Source organism: Euprymna scolopes, chromosome 20, assembly GCF_053919585.1.
Source record: "Euprymna scolopes isolate OS-2025 chromosome 20, ASM5391958v1, whole genome shotgun sequence".
Classification (NCBI taxonomy): domain Eukaryota; kingdom Metazoa; phylum Mollusca; class Cephalopoda; order Sepiida; family Sepiolidae; genus Euprymna; species Euprymna scolopes.
Window position 1 is genome coordinate 87,558,902 of NC_136501.1, and position 21,148 is coordinate 87,580,049.

At 34.7% G+C, this 21,148-nt stretch overlaps 1 protein-coding gene across 2 annotated transcripts in view; it reads right to left on the minus strand.

Moving 5' to 3' along the window:
* Nucleotides 1–11,757, minus strand: part of LOC145241533 (glutamine synthetase-like) — a 98,699-nt gene extending 86,942 nt beyond the window's left edge. For both annotated transcript variants that reach the window (XR_013862568.1, XM_080104578.1), the window contains exon 1: nt 11,601–11,757. The gene's annotated coding sequence lies outside the window, so the exon portion shown is untranslated. The remainder of the gene's footprint in view (nt 1–11,600) is intronic.
* Between the last annotated feature and the right edge of the window lie 9,391 nt (nt 11,758–21,148).

The window sequence follows — 21,148 nt, forward strand, 5'->3', positions numbered from 1 at the left end:
TAAAAGTAAAAATGGGTTCGATTAGTAATATTTTTTAGTAGAGCACGCTTTCAAGGTGAATTAAATTTGCAGTTTTGAATTCGAAATCTAAAAGCACAAAAAAAGTTAATGATAGAAGTTACATTGTTAAGGAATAAGTAATGACATAGAACACAGGAAGTCATTTTCCGGAAGTGACTACAAGTTAGATTTCATTAATAGTTTGTGGATTGTTTAGATAAACGCTATCTTTGAGATAAAAAATGAAATGTTAAGGTCTGATGTGCGTGAGGTCCTTTAAGAATCAAACCTCCTACTAATGAGACGATTACCAAAGTGACCCCACAGCTATTCCAAAGAGTCATTTAAAGTGTGATGAGTTGCACCAACTTATTCAAACCAGAGTTCATACCTCATAACATTTCTTCCTCTGCCTAAGGTGGTCAAAATTTCTTAACAATCACTTAGTGGCTTTTATGGAAATCACTCAAGACAAGGCATAAAGCCACTTGATGTAAAGAGCTAATAAGAACAAAAGACGGGAGATGCCTATTGACTTCAGTCATGAAAAGACCAAGGCTGTAAGCAGAAGGAAAACAGTGAGCACAAAGAGAATTCCGCAACCTTCCTTTTCTTGGAAAGAAGCTACTGAAATAAGAAGCTGTATTACAATGAGGCATAAAAACGACGAATTGATGAAGATCACTAAACCAAAGAGTCAAACGAGCTGGAACAAAAGAAGCAGGGAATAGATCAGACAATTCTGAAGAACACATGCCATAATAGTATTTGTAGAAAAGACTGAGACTAGCAACATTACGTTTGTGAGAAAGAGGTTACAGTAAAGAAGAAAGTGTGCGGCCAATCAAATTGCAGATACGTTTCTGCAATATACCATGTACCTTCAAATGGGATTGAGACTCACCAGCCTAAATATGGCAAAAGTACTCCATACATGGTCTGATAGTACATGTGTGAAGATAGAAATACCCTCAAATTGTCCAGTCAAAATACAGTTTGACCTTGAACAAATTCCAAGAAAGCGTTTTATGATTTTTTTATTACTATCATATGTGGGGAACAAGATACTAAGTTTACCAAAATCTGATCACCACAAAGATCCTAACTATGACTTCATAAAAGGATGGCAGTCATCGCACTAAAAATAACAAATATTTCCATATTTCAAAGCTGTAACTGTTGCTTACAGAAAAGTTTGCATTTTTATACTATATATTTTGATATAACAATTTTTATACAAAGTTTTATACAAACTACATGGACAGGCGAGGTCATGACATAATATACATTTCTAAGTATTATAGTATATGCAGTGCATTTTAAGACATATCTCATCACTGAATAACCGTGTCAATCAATAGTCACTATTTTCATCATTAGGCATTGCTTCCTCACTCATATTTTCATAATGCCCTCCTCGACATGCTCCGCATACCCGTGAACAGATAAGCACTGCAACCACCAGAACAGTTGCCGTGAATAGTTTCATGTGTAAGAAAGTGTTTGAAATGATAGAGAGAACCGATTTTATGAGAACCAGAAAGAGCAATGGATTTCGAATATGAAATTCAAGATTTGATGAGAAAGACCAAAAAGTTTTAGGATCGATTTCTCATTGAGAACAGACCCATGCATAAGAATCTCTGGAAGAACACGGACACACCTAAGATTAATAGCTGAGTTTTAAAAGGATTAAACAAAATAAGCCATTCCTTACCCCAATCCATAAGTGAACTCATATCAACTTCTAAATCAATTGCATATTTTAATTGATCCTAGAAAGATAGATGAGAAGCAATACCAGTATTGAAGGCTGGTGTCATAAGCATAAATATAAATTTTCTTCACAATAGTCTCTGGAAAATCATTGGAACAGTGTTGGATCTGTAGAACACTGATATTGATATGACAATGAAGGTACACCAACCAGAGTTACTCGCAAGCTTTGATCAGAAAGAAAAGACTTAATACTGTCAAAAACTTTACCATGAATTCCATAACCTCGAAGTTTATGTAGAAAACTAGGATGCCACACTCTGTCTTTGAAATGTTATCTGCAATGGCCATACCATCGCATGAATTATCAATAAACCGACGGATCCATGTAGTTATCACAGTTAAAAGATGAGCAGTTGGACGAAAACCATGAAAGCTATACTGAACATCACTAAAGAGGCCTAAACTTTCCATAAAAATGAGCAGGCTTTCGTTGACTCTCCTTTCAAAAACTTTGCTAATACCAGAAAGAAGATTAATAGAACGATACTTAGTTGGATCAGACTGATCATCAGCATTTTTAAAGATAAAAACAACAGAGGGCTCCTTCCAACAAAAGCGGAAACATAACTGAGACAAATAGAGATTGAATTTCAAATGATAGAAGAAAGTTCAAGTGCACAACGTTTGAAAACAACAACAGGAATCAAATCAAGACCGAAAGCTTTAGATTTGTCAAGACCAGCAAGAATTCTAGCAACCATCTTTGGAGTGATAATTACAGAATCAAGAGTTTGATCAGTTTTTTAAGGAAAACCCAGAAGTACAGTCCCAGAATCATCGAGAGAATAATTGTCGACAAAAAGACGAATAAAGAAATCAGTTTTATTCTTAGGAGATGAAATGATCCATTAAAATGAAATTACCATTAAATGATGAAATGATCCATTAAAATGAAATGACCATTAAAATGAAATGACCATTAAAAAAAGAAGGAATAACAGACTTGCATTATTATTATTAACACGCTTATAGAATCTCCAAAATTATGACGCCAACCTTTTGAGATGAGATAAAGTCATGAATTCTTTGAGAGCTAGACTTAGCCTCAGAAATTGCTCTCTTGCGGAGATTGCTAACTCTTTTATAAGATTATTAACATGGCTCGGAACTATCCTGACGATACTGACTCAAGTAATGATTATGATGGAAACGGCAGAAGTACAAACAGATAAAAACTAGAGACGAAAATAAGGTTTGGTTTGAAACTCACAATGAAAAATCAAGTTGTCAGTTCCAATAAGAAGCCAGTCATTAACATCCTTTGCAGGATTTAGAAACATACCAAAAATAGAACCATCCACAACGTTACATAAGAAGCTGAAAACCCCATCCCAGTCGGCCTTCTATAGTTAATGTCTTCCTATGAGTGGGACGACCAATTGAAGATATAGCAGAAAAATCAATTTCAACATGAAGAACAGTATGATCAGAAGAATCCAATGGAGGTGATTGGTATCATTTTGAAGCTCAACGTCTCGGACGACAAATATCAAAAGATTGGGAAAATAAACCCAGTCATTCCTTCATTCTCAACTGGACAGTTTTCTACAAAAAGGTGTGATTTTTTGCAAGCTATTTTTGCAAATCATCCTATCGGTTGGATTGACTTTGCCTAATTTTAATGTTCCGAACTTCCGGTCGCGTCATGGAGTAGCAGTAAGACGTCAGATTTTCTTTCACTTTCTTTTCCATCTTCGCGTCACGGGTTTGAGCCTACCTGCCTACTACCACTTTTTTTTTTTTTCGCTCAACACACACCTCCAAACACCCGGGAAACGCAGGCTAGGGTACAATAGGGAGAATTTTTGCATAGAAAAATAGCAAGACCATGTAAATATATGAAAGAATCTAAATGGACAAGTGGTAAATAACCCACCACATGTATATCATTGCTCTCAATAGAAGAATCTGAATTTTTCTCACAAAGAACAAGAATGTGAGGATATTTGTGCAAAAGACTGAACACCGGGAAAGTTTGACCTGAAACTTCTGATATTACTCTAATAGTAAGGTACGTGTCGTGTGAATCTGTAGAAGACACGATTAAATAAGTAAATGAATAAATAAAAAGGAGAGAAAGGTAGAATCACTTCAAGACAAATAAAACCTCATAGTGTTCTGATTTGCATGCCTCCCCACGAGAACAAAGACACACAGTCGGGCTTTAATATAGAGAAAATCCAGCGCCACAAAAAGGGGAACACTGAATTGGAATAAAAATAAAAATAGCTTTGTTCTAGAAATACTACTATTTCACTAACTGAGGACAGAAAAAACTAACTGCAACGTCAAAACAGATACTGTACTTTGCTCCTAGTTCAAAGGCTAATATATTTTTAGCGATTAGCATTGATCATCGCAGAGGTGCACATTTAGAGCATATTCCATTGAATAGCAATAAAATAAAGACTGTTGGACCATATCTTCTTGGTCAAGTCAGTAACAGACTGAAGATTTTTTTATACCAAATCTGTTTGAGATAACTCCAGCAATAAAAATGTTAGCATTAAGATCTACTGAGCCTAAAGTCCATTTAGGATTCCACCTCTGACTGATGAGGCGTTCATAAAACAAGTTAGTGTTGATCAATATTTGCAGCATATACGAGATGCCTTCAATAATTTGACAGACATTTTTCGTATGGGCACTATTATTGATAGCACACACATGAAACTCTAGTTCCTTCGAAGTAATCTCCTCCAGCTGCAATGCACTTGTAACGTTCTAACAAACTCTGGAAGGCCCCATAGAAATCCTCTTGTGTGAGCATGCCAATGATCCTTGTCACAGTTTCTTTCATCTCTTCAATTGTCTCATAAAGAAAGCCTCTAAGGTTTTTTTTTTTAGATTAGGGAATAACCAAAACTCACAGGGAGCAAGGTCTTGATGCCCATCTTGGTCAAATAGTTTATGACAAGAGTTGTAGATTGCTGCATTCACGCAAATCTTCTACATCTTCAATTCCCCATGAATAATTGTGTGTACAGTTCCTACATGGACATCAAATTGTTCACTTATTATCTCCATAGATACACGAGGTCCTTATTTATGAAATTCTTTATTTGGCCAATCAACTCTGGTGTTCTGACTTCTTTACTCCTCCCACACAGGTGGCAGGTGCTCGTCTGAACTCCAATCTCTGGTCCCCCCTCGCCAATCTTTCACAAAAAACACCCGTCCAGCTGAATCCACTGTCAAAAATTTCCCCCACTCTTTATCTGTGCCTAAATCAAAACGTGGATTCCATGAACAAAGCTTCTTTCTTAGAACTGCACGCCTGTGGAACTCTGTTCCGTCTGCCTGCTTCCCACCTGACTACAACTTGGATGTCTTCAAGTCCAACGTTAACAAATTCCTAATGAACCGCCCCCTTAAGTAAACACTTCATCAAATCTCCACACTAACGTACTGTACTTGCAATAACCCTTATCCCTCAGTGGCTTCCGGGCCTTGATAAGTGGTGATTACCGTGTAAAAAAAAAAACACGTCTCACCATACTTCACAGACTCCCTGCCTTCCTTGCATCTTTTATGCCATTCAAAAACTGATGCTCGATTCATGCAAGATAGTCCAAAAGCAGCCTGAAGTATTCCATGCATGGCATTTTTCTAAATTTAAAACAGAATTTTATTGCATATCGTTCTTCTCAAGTGGCCTCACGTCCAGATTACATTTCTGAAATTGACCAGCTGTGATAATAAGGCTTTAGTAGGGTGTATTCCAATTCCTGCGGTAGCTGTTCATTTGAACGTAAAATCATAAAAACTGGTCAATCGCCTCATATAAGATGTATAGCAATAACATATTGAATTTTCATAAGTCTTCGGCAATTTTAAATCCTTGAGCAAAAATGTCTGTGAACTTATTGAAGGCACCTCGTACTATTGAATGGCGATAAAAAAATGTTGGACATTTATGGCGTTTATGACTGAAACATGAAAATATTGTGACCATTTTCTTCCCTTTTCTCGTTTGGTGGCGGGGGGGGGGGGGTCACCCAATAAAACCAAAACTTTACGCTAATATTTTACCCTGTAACTGTACCATATGAGAAAAATGTATATTATAACTAGGGCTATGATAGCAACATATTCTTTTCGTTGTTTTGACTCTCGAGTATACACCCGACACAGTTAGACACAATTAATTAGAGAGAACCACATTACTCTACATACAAACATATGCTATCAATGGATATATACCTGAGAATCGAAACAAGGAAAATAAGATGCTGTTGTCATAGCCCTAATTATAACTAGGGATGTGACAACAGCATATTCTTTTCATTGTTTGGACTCTTGAGTATATATATATTCGTTAATATCTTATATGTTTTTGTATAGACTGATGTAGTTGTCGGTTGATTGGCTGTGTCTTACTGTGTAAAAAGAATGAAAAGAATGTTGTTGTCATAGCTTAAGTATAACCTAGTTGTATAAACTCAGCATTGCCCGAGGGTTTTTTGTTTGTTCTTTTTGTTTGTTTGTTTGTTTGTTTGTTTGTTTGTTTGTTGTTGTTGTTGTTGTTGTTGTTTTTTTGTTTTTTTTGTTTGTTTTTTTTTCGTTTTTGTTTTGTTTTTTTTTTTCGCTCATTTTGTATAGTTTTCTTTTTTGGAAGCCAAATAAACAATGTTGATTTTTAAAAACTAGGTTAGTTAGTTATTTTCAAAGCTTAAATTTTAGAGGTAAAAAAAATCCTTCTAAAAATATAGACGTTTTTTTTTCTCTCTTATTAATCATTTTTGTTAGAGAAATATTAGCTAGTCGTAGATCGTAGTCGTTCGACCGAAACGATGGTTGAGGCTTGAATGTCCATGTGTGTATCACGTGACTACATGTCTTGATGTAATAAGAATATTCATACTTTTGAAACACTGCTTTATATTTGAATAATATTTTAAAAATTTACGAAACTCAATTAAACAAAATGTTATTTAAATAGATTATTTCTTCATTTGTTTAACTAGTTCTTTCGAGGTAAAAACGCCCTTCTCATAAATAGAGACATTTTCCTTTTCTAAATCTTTTTTGTTAGATTTGTTAACCTCTTAGTTTTGTTTTTGTTAACATCTGAGAAACAGTCATTCGTTCGATGCATGATATTTATTATTATTTTAAAACATCATAAATCATTATGTGATATCGCTTGGACATTAAATTATTAAGTGAAGCAGAAAATGGTATGAAACTCTAATTAGTTTTTTAAGCTAATGTTCAAATCATATGCGACATAATCACTTTATACACAAATCCTCGGTAAATTACCACAGTTAAGCGACGTTGAACTTGGTTAGTACCAGATTGGTGACCATTTCCTAATATCTGTATATCATCACTCTTGATCGGGATACACGTGCAGCTAGTAATCTATATATATATATATAGAAGCGAAAATGTTTGTTTGTGTGTGGGGGTGCGCGCGCGTTTTTGTGTATGCCCGAGAAAGGCTTTTTTTTCCAAGAAGCGATTGGTCGACTCCCTCGTTCTTAAAACTTTTTATATCACGTCTAGATCATAATATGTACGAGTTAATAACAGGGGTCGCCTGTCTATTTAATTTGTCCTACTTTCAAAACCTAAATATCCGACATATTCGAATCGCCGCGTGTTGCTTTCACTTTTCAGTATAAAAACAGCGAAACTAGATTCGAACCGGATGTAAACGTCACCGTCGACTATCCCGGAGTAAAAACTGCGGAATAATGTGATATCTAAAATTCCCTTTTAATACTGCCCCGCAGTCAAAGTTGACATCATTAAATCATTAAGTACGGGCACCTGCCAATTCTTAATTCTTAAATAAATTCAAACATACTTCCGTTACTATTTCGTGGTGGTCCAGGACCTACCGTCGCACATTTTTTTTTTTTCACACTTTAATTTACAACTTCGCCTCAACGGTTCGGATTCGATCCTTCATACTTACCTACCAAAATTTTTTTTAACCCCCCCCCCTACACAATTTTTTGGATTTACCCAAAACCACACACACCTCCAAACACCCGGGCAACGCCGGGTAACCCCGCTAGTCCTATATAAATTTAAAATTTCCTATAAACTTCCTCATTCGGTGGAAGCTTGGCGCACACCCAGAGTAAATATCACACGTTAATAAAAAACATGTTTTTATCTTTATTTATGAACAAAAAATGTTTTTTAAACTTCGATTCTCTACATACAAGAAGAGTTTGTATGAATTTCACAGTCGAGTGACTTTCTATTCGACAGTTTAAATGCTTATAAGTTCTTTTCAAATTTAGAAGAGTATTGACTATACCATTCTTTTCTTTTAACTATTAGCAAAAGAATAAAATGGCTGACTTGTTCGCGAATAAATGGAAATCCATTCTGGTAAATTTAATTTCGAATTCAATTATTGATTTCAATATGATTTTTGTCAACTATTAACAAAGTATTAAAATGTGTGACTTGTTAACGAATGAACCGAAATGCATTCTGGGGGATTCGATTTCAATTTCAATTATTGTTTTCAACATGATTTTTTTTTTCAATAAATAAGCAATGAAATCGAGCAATTGAAAATAATGTGTAAGTTACGGAGTGTTGAGGAATACACATGCATCTATACGCCAACACACAATAAGTGATCACACATTTTTACAAATAACGAGATGTAAAAATGAATTCGTGATGTAATTAATTTTCACCACGAGTCATCGTTCATCAAAGCTCCAAAATCACTCAAGTGTAAGGGTTAATAGTTTGTGCCAGGTCGATTATGAGACAAACACCTTGAGGATTACAAACGATGGTTTGGGCCGATTTTGATTATTTAACACGGTTTGACTTGAAAATGACCAAGTTGTTGTCAACTGGAACCCAGCCCCGTAGTATTGCGTTTCGAAAACAGACACTTCTTGGAAAGAAAATCAGTTTAGCTCCAGTTACACAAAGGAAGAAAGGATGCTTTTTACAGTGGTTGTAGCTAGATGAGTTTTTACTGTCAATGTTTGGGCAGAGATCAAAGCTCTGTCAAGCATCTACCATGAAAACAACATACCTATAGACACTAGTGTTTCATGCGTACGCAATCATCAGCGTAGGGTAATGAGATTCAAACCTAGTCAGGGAGTAACTGTTTGCTCCATTTGTCAAACCTCTTCCTCAGGGCCATCAAACAATTGCAATGGGAATGAAGGAAATTAAGAACTATTAAACGCCGAATTCGGGCGAGGGCAATGACAATCTAGAGTGTTCGCAGGAGCGGAAGTTGTGAACATTGCATAGACGCTAGTTAATTGCCTTAGTTATAATTCCGTAGACAGTGCCCATTAAAGGGGCTTATATATATATATATATATATATATATATATATATATATATATATATATATATATATTAGACTACACGTGACCCGTTTAGTCAGTATATGTTATAGCTAGCTCACGAAGGGGTGCCTGCGCGTGAAATTTCTGTGGCAGGAGGTGCGCAATCTCCAACACCACCTCTCCTGTGGCAAGTGAAGTGTATGTACATGACGACTGGGAACCAATGCCGAGATAAGCGGAGAGCACATACAGCGCCTAGAATTCCAAAATGGTCACCCATCTGGTACTAACGGCTCAACGTTGCTTAACTTCGGTGATCTGCCGAGAACCGGTGCGATTATGCCGTATATATGTATATACCGCATGATAATAATAATAATAATAATAATAATAATAATAATAATAAATATATATATATATATATATATATATATATATATATATATATATATATATATATATACAAGTTTATGTTGCCGTCTTATATATGAATTATAAACATTTCATTCGTAACTTTGTTATAAACACAAAAAATATTCATCATTTATTCATATGAATAAAAATTAGCATTTTAATAAATTTAATGCGAATAGATTAATTATTTATATATGATCGTCGAAAAAAAAAGAAAGAAATCAATTTGCCCTTTCATTTATAAGCTAGAAATAGATCGCAACTTGTTGAAAATCAAGTCAGTCGCTCGAAAGAAAGGAACGTTTGAACACAAATGTTAAGTATTTTTTCTAGAAAATAAAACTATTGTGAAACAGAATTAGCAAGACAGCCATAGAGTTTTTAAAAAAATGACAAATACTGGTTAATTAATAAATTGTTCTTTTTTAAAACCAATATGCAAATTAGCTAACCTGGTGACTGATGTTTCCTATACATAAACGTGTGGAAGAAAGTCAATGTTAGAACTAATTAATATTCCTTTTAGTAGATAAAATAAATCGAACGAAAATATTAATAATTATTTTTATAAGACTACAAGGGAACAGGAATCTTTTTAGTTTAATTTCCATTTGGCTTTCTTTTTTTTTTTTAATAAATCCCATAAATACTTTCGAGGTTGGCTTTACTTGAAAATGCATCTAATATATAAGGTAAAGCACGTCTGTGTGTTGTGTTGGTATTAGTTTGCGCATGCTTAAAACTAATCATAACTAAAAATGATTTAATTTTAACACTTTCTGATCTGTCTGTCAAGTTAGCTCAAATGCAGCTGGATTTCTACCTGATGGCAGTCAAATCATTTTTTTTTTTTTAATTTTGGAAATTCGTATTATATATAAGGTACAATATAATATTCAACAGAGAATTGGCTCTATAATAATAAATACGAAATCTGCATGAATTAAAATATATTTAGTGCGTATCTTATGACCGGCAAATATTTCACGACCCTGGTTAGTTAAAAAATAAAAAGTTTTGGACATCTTTACACTCCGTAATTTTATGAATACAGATTAAAATAACAAACAATTATAGTTTTATACAATTTTATTTAATTAACAATTTAAAAAAAAACGATATTTTCAAAATTATATTTAAAAACAAGAAACCGTGGCATAGTGGATAAAGTAACTGGTAAAATTCAGTTGTAACACTGAGATTGAGGTTCAATCTTCAGTGCGAGCGACACTCAAAATTGCGGATTGCTTATCGCCTTCTACCTAGTCATGGCTGACGAAACGAGAGCATGTAATCCCGTGATTTCCGTGCAGATTCCCGTGTTCCACAGAAAGATTTCAGAGTTCGACAAAATACACTTGAAGACGATAGGGTTACATCGGCCGAAACGTTGTAAAAATAACACTCAATATGAAAATAGTAGTCCGAAAAATCCAAATAATGCGAAAAAAATAACATTTTGCAATAATCAGCTAATGGATGATTAAAAAGCAAAACAAAATCAAAATTAAAACGATTCCCGGGTAACGTCGGGTAACGTCGGGTAAGTTACGGGTAATCAATAAAAAAGTAAATGCTTTTAAAATCGAAATTTATATAAATTCATAAAGAAATGAAAATTGTCCTGCCAGCTTAATTACGAGCGTTTAGTATTTCTAAAACACAAAAAATGACCCGAGGCGTAGTGGATAAAATACTTAGTGTTAAATCTTTCAACACATTTAATATCTTTATTACATTTAAATTTCCAATTTTTAGTATCATTTTCTATTGAGAATTGCCATAAAATATATTTTCATCTGCAATTTATAAGTGTTTCATTTGAAATCTATAAGTGTATGTTTGACACGAGGCGTAATGGATAAAGTACTTGATGACAGGTGTAAATTAAGTTGAAGATTAAATCCTCAGTGCGGGCGACACTCAAAGTACAATTGCGATTTACTTATGACTTATGCGATTTACTTATGACTTATGTGATTTACTTATGGCTGACGAAACGAGAATATGTTATTCCCGTGGATTAAATAAAGGGTTCCTGAGTTTGACAGAAAGATTATAGAACTGAGCTTCGATTGATTCAAGAGAAAGGTTTTCACACATTAAATAAATCCTTACCTTTTGCTTATGTCTCTGCCCTACAGGAGATTATTGGAGCGTTGTTTGTGCCTCTAGCTCGTCTCATGCATGAAATGCCCGTCAGAAACGAGACCAAGGTTTAAGTAAGAAAAATACAGTGTCTGCAAAATATTTGAAACGCTCGGTCAACAATGAGAAAATGGTAACCTTTGAGATACCTTACTGCTATCAGAATGTCCAAAAAACGAGGATTTTATAAAGCACGTAATTAAAACTATAAAATAGCACGCATACACACATACACGCACACGCGCACACATACACACATATATATATACACAAGTTTATGTTGCCGTCTTATATATGAATTATAAACATTTCATTCGTAACTTTGTTATAAACACAAAAAATATTCATCATTTATTCATATGAATAAAAATTAGCATTTTAATAAATTTAATGCGAATAGATTAATTATTTATATATGATCGTCGAAAAAAAAAGAAAGAAATCAATTTGCCCTTTCATTTATAAGCTAGAAATAGATCGCAACTTGCTGAAAACCAAGTCAGTCTCTCGAAAGAAAGGAGCGTTTGAACACAAATGTTAAGTATTTATATACATATATATATAATAGTTATATAAGTCCTAAATATCAAGTTTTCTCAGTTGGTAATCAATTGCTTTTCAAAAGGTAACTATTACAGTATTGTTTCGTTCGCTACGAACAAATCTGCAAAAGTATGTCTCTGCTGCATTTTTAGTCACTTACTTATAAGACGTTTACCTAAAAAAATATAGAAAAACACCATTTCGAACAACCTACATGGTTCATACAACCGACACACTCTGGAACCAAAAGCAGGCATTCATTGAGAGTGGATTTTTTTTTTTTTACATGGGGGTTACCACTTATCAAGGCCCGAAGGCCACTCAGGGATAAGGGTTATTGTGTGTACAGTAATCAATGAGATAGTATTGTAGTAATCATTAGTATTGGGGGTTTTGATAGAGTGTCTTACTTAAGGGGGCGGTTTGTCAGGAGTTTGTTTATGTTGAACTTGAACGTCCAAGTTGTAGTCAGGTGGGAAACAGGCAAGCGGCAGAGAGTTCCACTGGCGTGCAATTCTAAGAAAGAAGCTTCGCTCATGGAATCTACGTTTGGATTTTGGCACAGATATAGAGTGGGGGAAATTTTTCACAGTAGTTTCAGCCAGACGGGTGTTTCTCGTGAAAGATTGACGGGGGGCGGGGACGAGGGATTGGAGCTCAGACGAGCACCTGCCATGGAAATTACGATAAAACAAAGACAGGCTCGCAACGTCTCTTCTGTGAGAGAGAGGCTGCAGGGAAGAGAAAAGGGCATCCCCCACTAAACCACAAAGTCTATTTTGTACTCTGTCAAGGTAGGATAGGCTGTTTTTAGTAGCTCCTGTCCAGATGTGGCAGCAGTACTCCATCCTTGAATGTACTTGGCTTTTATACAGATAGAGAATTGCATCAGTAGTGAGACATCTTCTGGAGTGGTAGAAGGATCCCACCATTTTCCCAGCGTCCCTGGCAACAGATTTGATATACGTGTTCCATTTCAGATCAGGAGTAAAGGTCAAACCCAGAAGCTTGTCAAAACATGGAGCCTCCTCAAGACGAGAGTCATCCATTTCAATTGATCCCAGATGGGGATCAGAGCGTTGATGATGTAAAGATAGAAGCTTGGTTTTGGATGCATTAAAAGTGACCAGCCACGTCTTCCCCCATTGTACCATGTGCTCAAGATCAGAGGAGAGAGAATTAGAGAGAACTTTGTCATTTACGGCCTTTGATGTGTTGGTATAGATGGTCGTGTCATCAGCATAGATGTCAACGAATGATTTAAGTATGTGTTTTGGGAGATCATTGATGTAGATCAGGAAGAGAGTTGGGCCTAGGATGGACCTCTGGGGGACTCCAGCATTAATACTGTGAGCCTCTGATTTCTGCACATCAACCACTACTCTTATGAGCCTATCAGAGAGAAATGATTTAATGATTGAGAAAACATTTCCAGTAATACCGTAGCTGGAAATCTTGTGTAGTAGGCCTTTATGCCATACCTTATCAAAGGCCTTTGATATGTCAAGAGCAATTGCCCTAGAAAGGAAACCTTTGTCAAGAGATTCACTAATCCTATGTGATATAACCGTTAGCACATCTGCTGTAGATCTTGCAGAACGGAAACCATATTGCATGTCACTAAGAAGGTTGTTTCTGTTGAGGTGGTTGACTATTTCTTTATTTAATATGGATTCCAACAACGTACTCATGACACACAGGAGACTTATTGGTCTATACTGAGAGGCAGATGACTTTTCACCTGAATTCTTAAATACAGGGCATACTGATGAGGTTTTCCAGGGTGTTGGAAAGCACTTCTTAAGGCAACGCTTAAACAGTTTTGTAAGTATGGGGGTAAGTTCTGGTTGGAGCTTTTTCAGCACTATAACTGGAATGCCGTCAGGACCAGTTGCTTTACTAGAATCAAGGTTCTTGATTAGCTTAGTGACCTCACGCACAGATATTTGTATGTTGCATAGTGTGTTGTCAGTTATAGGAGGAAATACGGGGAGTTGATGGTCATTGTCGCATAGGGTAGAATTAGCTGCAAAGTTCTTGGCAAATAGTTTGGCCTTGTCTGATGCTGACGAGATGACCTCAGGTCCATTGATGATGGTTGGGATAGAATGAACGATTCTGTTCAGGATCCTGTTTGCTATTTGCCAGAACTGGTGGGAACCAAGCTGCTGCTCAGCTACTTTGGATTTAACAGACTGAGTATATAGCTCTCTTGCATGTTTTATTACTCTTTTACAGTGGTTGCTGGCAGTCCTGAAAGCAGCTTTAGTCTCAGTACATCTATTACATTGGTAGCTATGGGAAAAGTGATTTCTGTGCGCGATGGCAGCAGTACATTCAGGAGAGAACCATGACTGGCTGTTAGGTTTCTGTTGGAATTTTTTGGATGGTATGAATCGGTCAATGCCTATAATTAACAATTTGGTCAGGTCTGATACTATAGAGAACACATCCTTTTTAAACATGGAATGCATAGGTAGGTCAGATATGAATGTACGGAAGCTATCCCAGTCAGCCATAGAGTATCGATATACAGTACAGTGGAGAGGTATGTCTGAAGACTTATTACATTTCATTTTTATCTTAACTGATACAACGGAGTGGTCAGAGGATCCCAGAGGAGATAGAATGGAATATGAACACAGCTTAGGGGAAGTTGTGAGGAAAAGATCTAGAAGGCTTGCATATTGACTGGGTGTATCGGGCACACGGGTGGGTTCATGAACAATCTGAGTGAGGTCATAGGCAATGGCAAAATCATGACAAAACCTCCCCTCGTCATCGGTTTTATTTGAATGGGTCAGCCATTCCACATTATGGACATTGAAGTCACCACAAATGTCAATGTTAGCCAAAAGATCAGCAGACAGGATGTGGTCTATTTTCTCAGATATGCTCTTAAAGATAGTAACCCCACTGTTGTGGAGGCGATAGAGGGCAAATATAAATGCAGTGGTGCAAGCTAATGCAACCCGGAAGCACATATAAGGTAAATTAGGGTCTTCTCTGGAGATATCCATTCCACATAGAAAGCCATCTTTGATGTAGGCACATATTCCATGCCCATGGCGATCGTGGGGGTCAGATTTAGATGTTAAGTTGGAGTATTCTTTAATTATGAATTCGTCTTGAGAAGTGGTTGGCCTTATGCCAGTTTCACTTAGAAAGAATATGTCCGGTTTCGTCTCCTGTAATTGTGTTACAACCTCTGGAAGGTTGAAACGTAGACCCCTGATGTTGGAGAAGGAGACCTGGTAGTAGGGGTCTACGTTGGAGGATGGGATTCTAGGTTTATTTGTGTTTCTTTTTTGGAGATTTGTCATGATTGTTGAGGTTTTGGGGTTTGTGGAGCAGGTCGGTAGACTTGGTTGGAGCAGGACAGAGAGGGAAAGTAAGAGAGAAAAAGACAAGGAATATTTTTGTTGTTTTTTTTTTGTTTTGTGGCACATGATAAGGTAAAGCCGTAACAATTACCCACTAGTATGGCATCGAGAGGCCCTACCAGAAACTACTGTATGGTCCAGAATTCATTCACCAAATGGCAATACAGCAGCCCCGGTACTTTGCACCTGCTGATAGGACAGGTCTCTGACTATCAGGCGATTAACGTCAGCCCAGATGAAACGTTTACCTCCAGCACCCTTACTAGTGACATGACCACAAGGATAGACATAGAAACAGAAATTTTCCGACATCTCAGGCTACTCTTTACAAAGTATTTTCGACCTGGAAAGTAGCCTTTCCTTCACCCTTTGTCAGAAAAATTACTCATTGGAAATGAGGACTGAAGGACAAAAAATGAGAAGCGAGAGTTACTGGAGCTGCCGATAACACATCCACATGCATTATCTACTCTCCATTGAGAAAAAAATAAATAAATAAATAAAATAAAAAATAAAATAAAATAAATAAATCTCCAGCTCCACCCCATATTAAATATGCTATAATGGAACTTTTATCAAATTGAAAAAGTCTGGTTATTTTTTACTCTTTTAAAAAGCTGGTTAAGAAGTAATACCTTTAGGGTTATGTATTAACTTTAGCTAGAAGGAATGCATACTTTAGAAGAAAAAAAAAGAAAAAAAGAAAAAAAAAGCCGCGTGTTTTTGAGTTCAGATAATATGCAAATATAATTTCGGAAATGTTCAATTTCATGGGAGACTTTTTTTTTCGCTTTAAATATAAGAAAAAGTATTGGTTAATAATAGTATTTTTGACAAAAAAGATTTAGGAGAAAGATAAGAAAACAAGATAAATATTCAGGATTAAAGTCAAACCTGTGATAAGGAAAAAGAGAAAAAATAAAAAATAAAAAAATAAACATGTTAGCGTTTTTAGATTAGTAGGCTGCAAAAGTTACGAACAGAAAAGTTTGGGTTTGTATTACTGTACACATAGATTCGAAAAAGTTGTCAAAAAACAAATATATAACAAATAAATGTTATCAAAGGCAAGTTACTTTTCTACCAAACTGGATACATTTTTGTGTTTTTATTCAATGTAAAATGTTTATTCAGCTCGAAAAACATGCAGTGTTTACCGATATATTGGAAAATTTAAAATGGCGCCCGACATTCTTTTTAACACGGTAAGTTTGGGAAAAGGTGTTATAAATAATAAACTAGGCAAAATACTATTAAAAAAACACCGAATATATGTCAACTTATGTCACGGTAACATATATTGAGCGAATTTCTAACAAAAAGTGCCCACAGAATAAACTTTACTCTAGGATAGCGATACAAAATAACTTTAAAATTAAGAATAACAATAGAAAATAAATAAATAAAATAAACATACCCATACATAAATTATCATATATATATATATATATATATATATATATATATATATATATATATATATATATATATATATGTATATATATAAACTAACATAAAAAAAACATTTAAACTAGTTTAAAATAGGTCAGAACGCTAGATATCTACGCTCCCTGCTACAATAGCACACACAAAGGAAGGAGTGAACCGGAGGTCAACTGGGCGTTTGTACTGTAAGTGCCTGCTCATTGGCTGGTTAGGAAGGGTGCGGTGGAAACTAGACAGTTGACTAGCTAACGAAAAACTCAATAGAATGTGCGTATATAAAAATGCGAGACAACCACAGCTCCTCGCATTGGCCTGATAAATCCTAGCATGGATGAAACGGGAATATTTTATAACTTACTATATATATAGTAACGTACGATACACTTGAATATGATATTTTAATTTATGCAGATTGCATATGTATTATTGTATGTATTATTGTATGTATTATTGTATGTATTATTGTATGTATTATTGTAGAATCAATCCTCTAGTGAATATTATATATTACGAGGAATAATTTGCCCTGTGGACTAATTTGCAAAATATATATAAATAAAAATAATAATGATAATGTCATTCATCAAATTCCGTCTGTGTTTGTTTACAATATCACGTCAGCTGATATTTGGGCTTGACGATGAATGCTATGGAAAATTAACTTCTGCTTAATGTTTAGTCTTAAAATATGCAAACAAAGAAATAATTTGCAGCGATTTTTAATGGTACCTCTTCTTTTATCGTAAAGTGATCTCATGAGAAAAAATTTAAATAAAAGTGTTTGAACAAGGGATCATTCGAAGTGTAGTCGAATGATATACCACTGAGCTATATCTCCAGATGCCAATAATTCTGGGTTTTTTAAGAAAGAAATCATTTGCTAAGATTTTATTATCTCCCTTGCCGTTGTCATGTATAAAAATTCTGCTTTTTTATCTATAAAAACACAAGGATCGGATTTTTTCGATTTTTGATATTTATCAGATGAATTTCTGTCCAAAACATATCTAAGAACACTGTCAGACATATAAATCATCTTTGTATGAAATTTGTAAAAGATAAGCTTAGCCGTTTGGGAACCTATCAGAACTCACACACACACATGCACACGCACACACATGCACACACACAAAGTGGCTTATATATATATATATATATATATATATATATATATATATATATATATATATATATATATATATACTTGTTTATTGTTATATAAACATGGTCACATCCTGCTGCTACAAATAGCCACTTGTTTCAATCAAACAACAGATATCATCAGGCAGCGACTTGACTATTCAAAAGTTCAATGAATATTAAATAGTCAAGTCGCTGCCTGATGATATCTGTTGTTTGATTGAAACAAGTGGCTATTTGTAGCAGCAGGATGTGACCATGTTTATATAACAATAAACAAGTATTATCAGCTCTTTTTATTGAGCATTATCTAACAACCTCGTTGAATTCATTAGTCCATTACTTTTGAATAAAAAACCCCGAATATATATATATATATATATATATATATATATATATATATATATATATATATATAACAATAATCTACGTACATGTGTTTCGCTGTTCTACATCTCATTAGCGTAGCTTGACTGTTCTTATGTGTACGGAGATTACTGTTTTATAAATAAAGTAAATAATATATATTTATTTGTTTATGTCCAAAACAAATGAGCTATCTTTCTAAGGGAAAACTACTTTCCTCAGCTTCATAGGAATATTTAATTATTGTTTAAAAATCAACAACAACAAAATCCACACACACACACATATATATATATTGAAAAATCACTGCTTAATTAAAAAATCTTCTTAGCAATTCGTCGACCTATTTCACAAATCCCCAAAAACCATCATGAAAAGTTTCTAGAAAAAAACACGATTAGACCCAGATCCTCAACTTCCAACATGGTCTCTCACTATCATGTCTCTTTCTTCAAATTGAGGAGGCAAAAAAAAAAAAATCCGCAGCAACAAATTCGCTTAAATCTAGCTTAAATTATCGCCCCTAAATCAGTTTAAAATATCCACCAACAGGAAACTAAGCCTCTCTAATCGTAAATGTTGTTGTTCCAGATTATACAACATAACATTTAGTCCATATGCCACGCCTTTCTCTTAGTGATCATCAGAAGCTCATTAATCTCCACCTTTTTGGTTTATCCAATCGAGAAATCGGCCACAGATTGAAATGTGATGAGAAAACAGTATGAAAGATTGTGCAAAAGCACAAAAACACTGACAGTTTTTGTGATGCCCCAAATCTGGTCGTACTAGAGTTACTTCTAACAGAGAAGACAATGCTATCAAGACGCGCAGCTTGAGAAACAGATTTGAAACGGCTCCTCAAATCCAACAACAGTGCAATCTTGTTAACAAGTGCTCTCTTTCTATTGTCAAGAACATATTAAAGGAATTTAATTTGCGAGGATATGTTGCAAGACGCAAGCCAATGATTTCTGTAAAGAACAGAAAGCGCCGTCTGTACTTCGTCAGATGCAATGAAGATCATGACTCTTCATATTATTCAAAAGTGCTTCTTTAGTGACGAAAGCAAGTTCAATAGGCCAGGTAGTGATGGTAGGCAGTATGTCCATCGGAGGAGAGACAAAGAATTTAATCCTAGACGCTCAGTTTCAACGCTACAAGGTGATGGAGGTTCAGTTTTGATGTGGGGCATTATTAGCACCAATGGTTCAGGGCCTATAGCTCGCTTGCAAGGTCGAATTAAATCGACCAAGTACATTAATATGTTGACTGAGCATTTTCTACCTTACTTTGGTCGGAATTTGGATGATAATTCCATCTTCATGCAGGATAATGCTCCCATTCACACAGCTGGCAATGTCAAGAGGTTCCTTGAAAAGCATATTCTGAGTTTGGATTGGCCTGCACAATCTCCAGACCTCAATCCTATCGAAAATGTATGGCATTACATCAAACAACAGCTACGCAATGTTAAAATTTCAAATTTGGAAGAACTCTGGACAAAAATTAAAGAAAAGTGGGATACCCTTTCCCCCAGAGTATTGCTGCAGTATGATTTGAGGAATTCCCAAAAGATTGCAGGTTGTCAAATTACAGAAGGGCTATGCTACTAAATATTTACTAGTTCACCATGTTTCTGTTATATTTGTGTTGCATTAATGTCCTAAATTTACATTTAAATAACAATTTTTCATTGTGCGGACTTTCTTTTTGCCTCCTCAATTTGAAGTTATTTTTTAAAATTGACGTGAACACTAGAATAGTTCAATTAAAGTCAAATATGAACAGGTAAAATTATAGAAGAATTAAAGGCCAATCAAATGAGGTATAGTTTGTTTAAACAGTTACATTAAATTTAGCTTAAATTTGCAGTTTTTGAAAAAATTACAAGTGCGGGCTTTCTTTTTGCCGCCTGTGTATATATATATACGTATGTATGTATTATGTATGTACATATAATTATAAAAGTTATTGTAAATTTAATTTTATTTCGAACGGCCATCCATTCTTTATCAAAAGAATGGATGGCCGTTCAAAATAAAATTATATATATATATATATATATATATATATATATATGTTTAAAGAAAAAATTAGAAAAAACCGAATGAAATCATTAAAAAATCAACGTTTCGTCCCTGTCTCAAAGGACATCTTCAGGATAAATTGAGATAAAAATGTGATAAAAGAAAAAGTCATAGATCGTGCGAAATATATATATATATAAATTTAATATTCAAACTCTTTGCTCAATTTACATGATTGTTGGAATATGACATTTTTGTTTTGTGATTGGTACGTACATCATAAAGATTTTTGTGTTTTCTTTATGTAGGTTGAATTCTGGACAAGCTCTAGAAAAGATGCATTTTTATCTCAATTTATCCTGAAGATGTCCTTTGAGACAGGGACGAAACGTTGATTTTTTAATGATTTCATTCGGTTTTTTCTAATTTTTTCTTTAAACATAACGTCAACCACCGCTGGTATATTTTTTAATTCCTTATACATATATATATATATATAACTATTTCATTTATTCACATAAATTTACTGTACGAAAGTATAGATTTATGCGTAAACTTTAAGTATTTACTTCAAAAGTGCTCAATACGTAGGTAGAGCTAGTTAGTAATT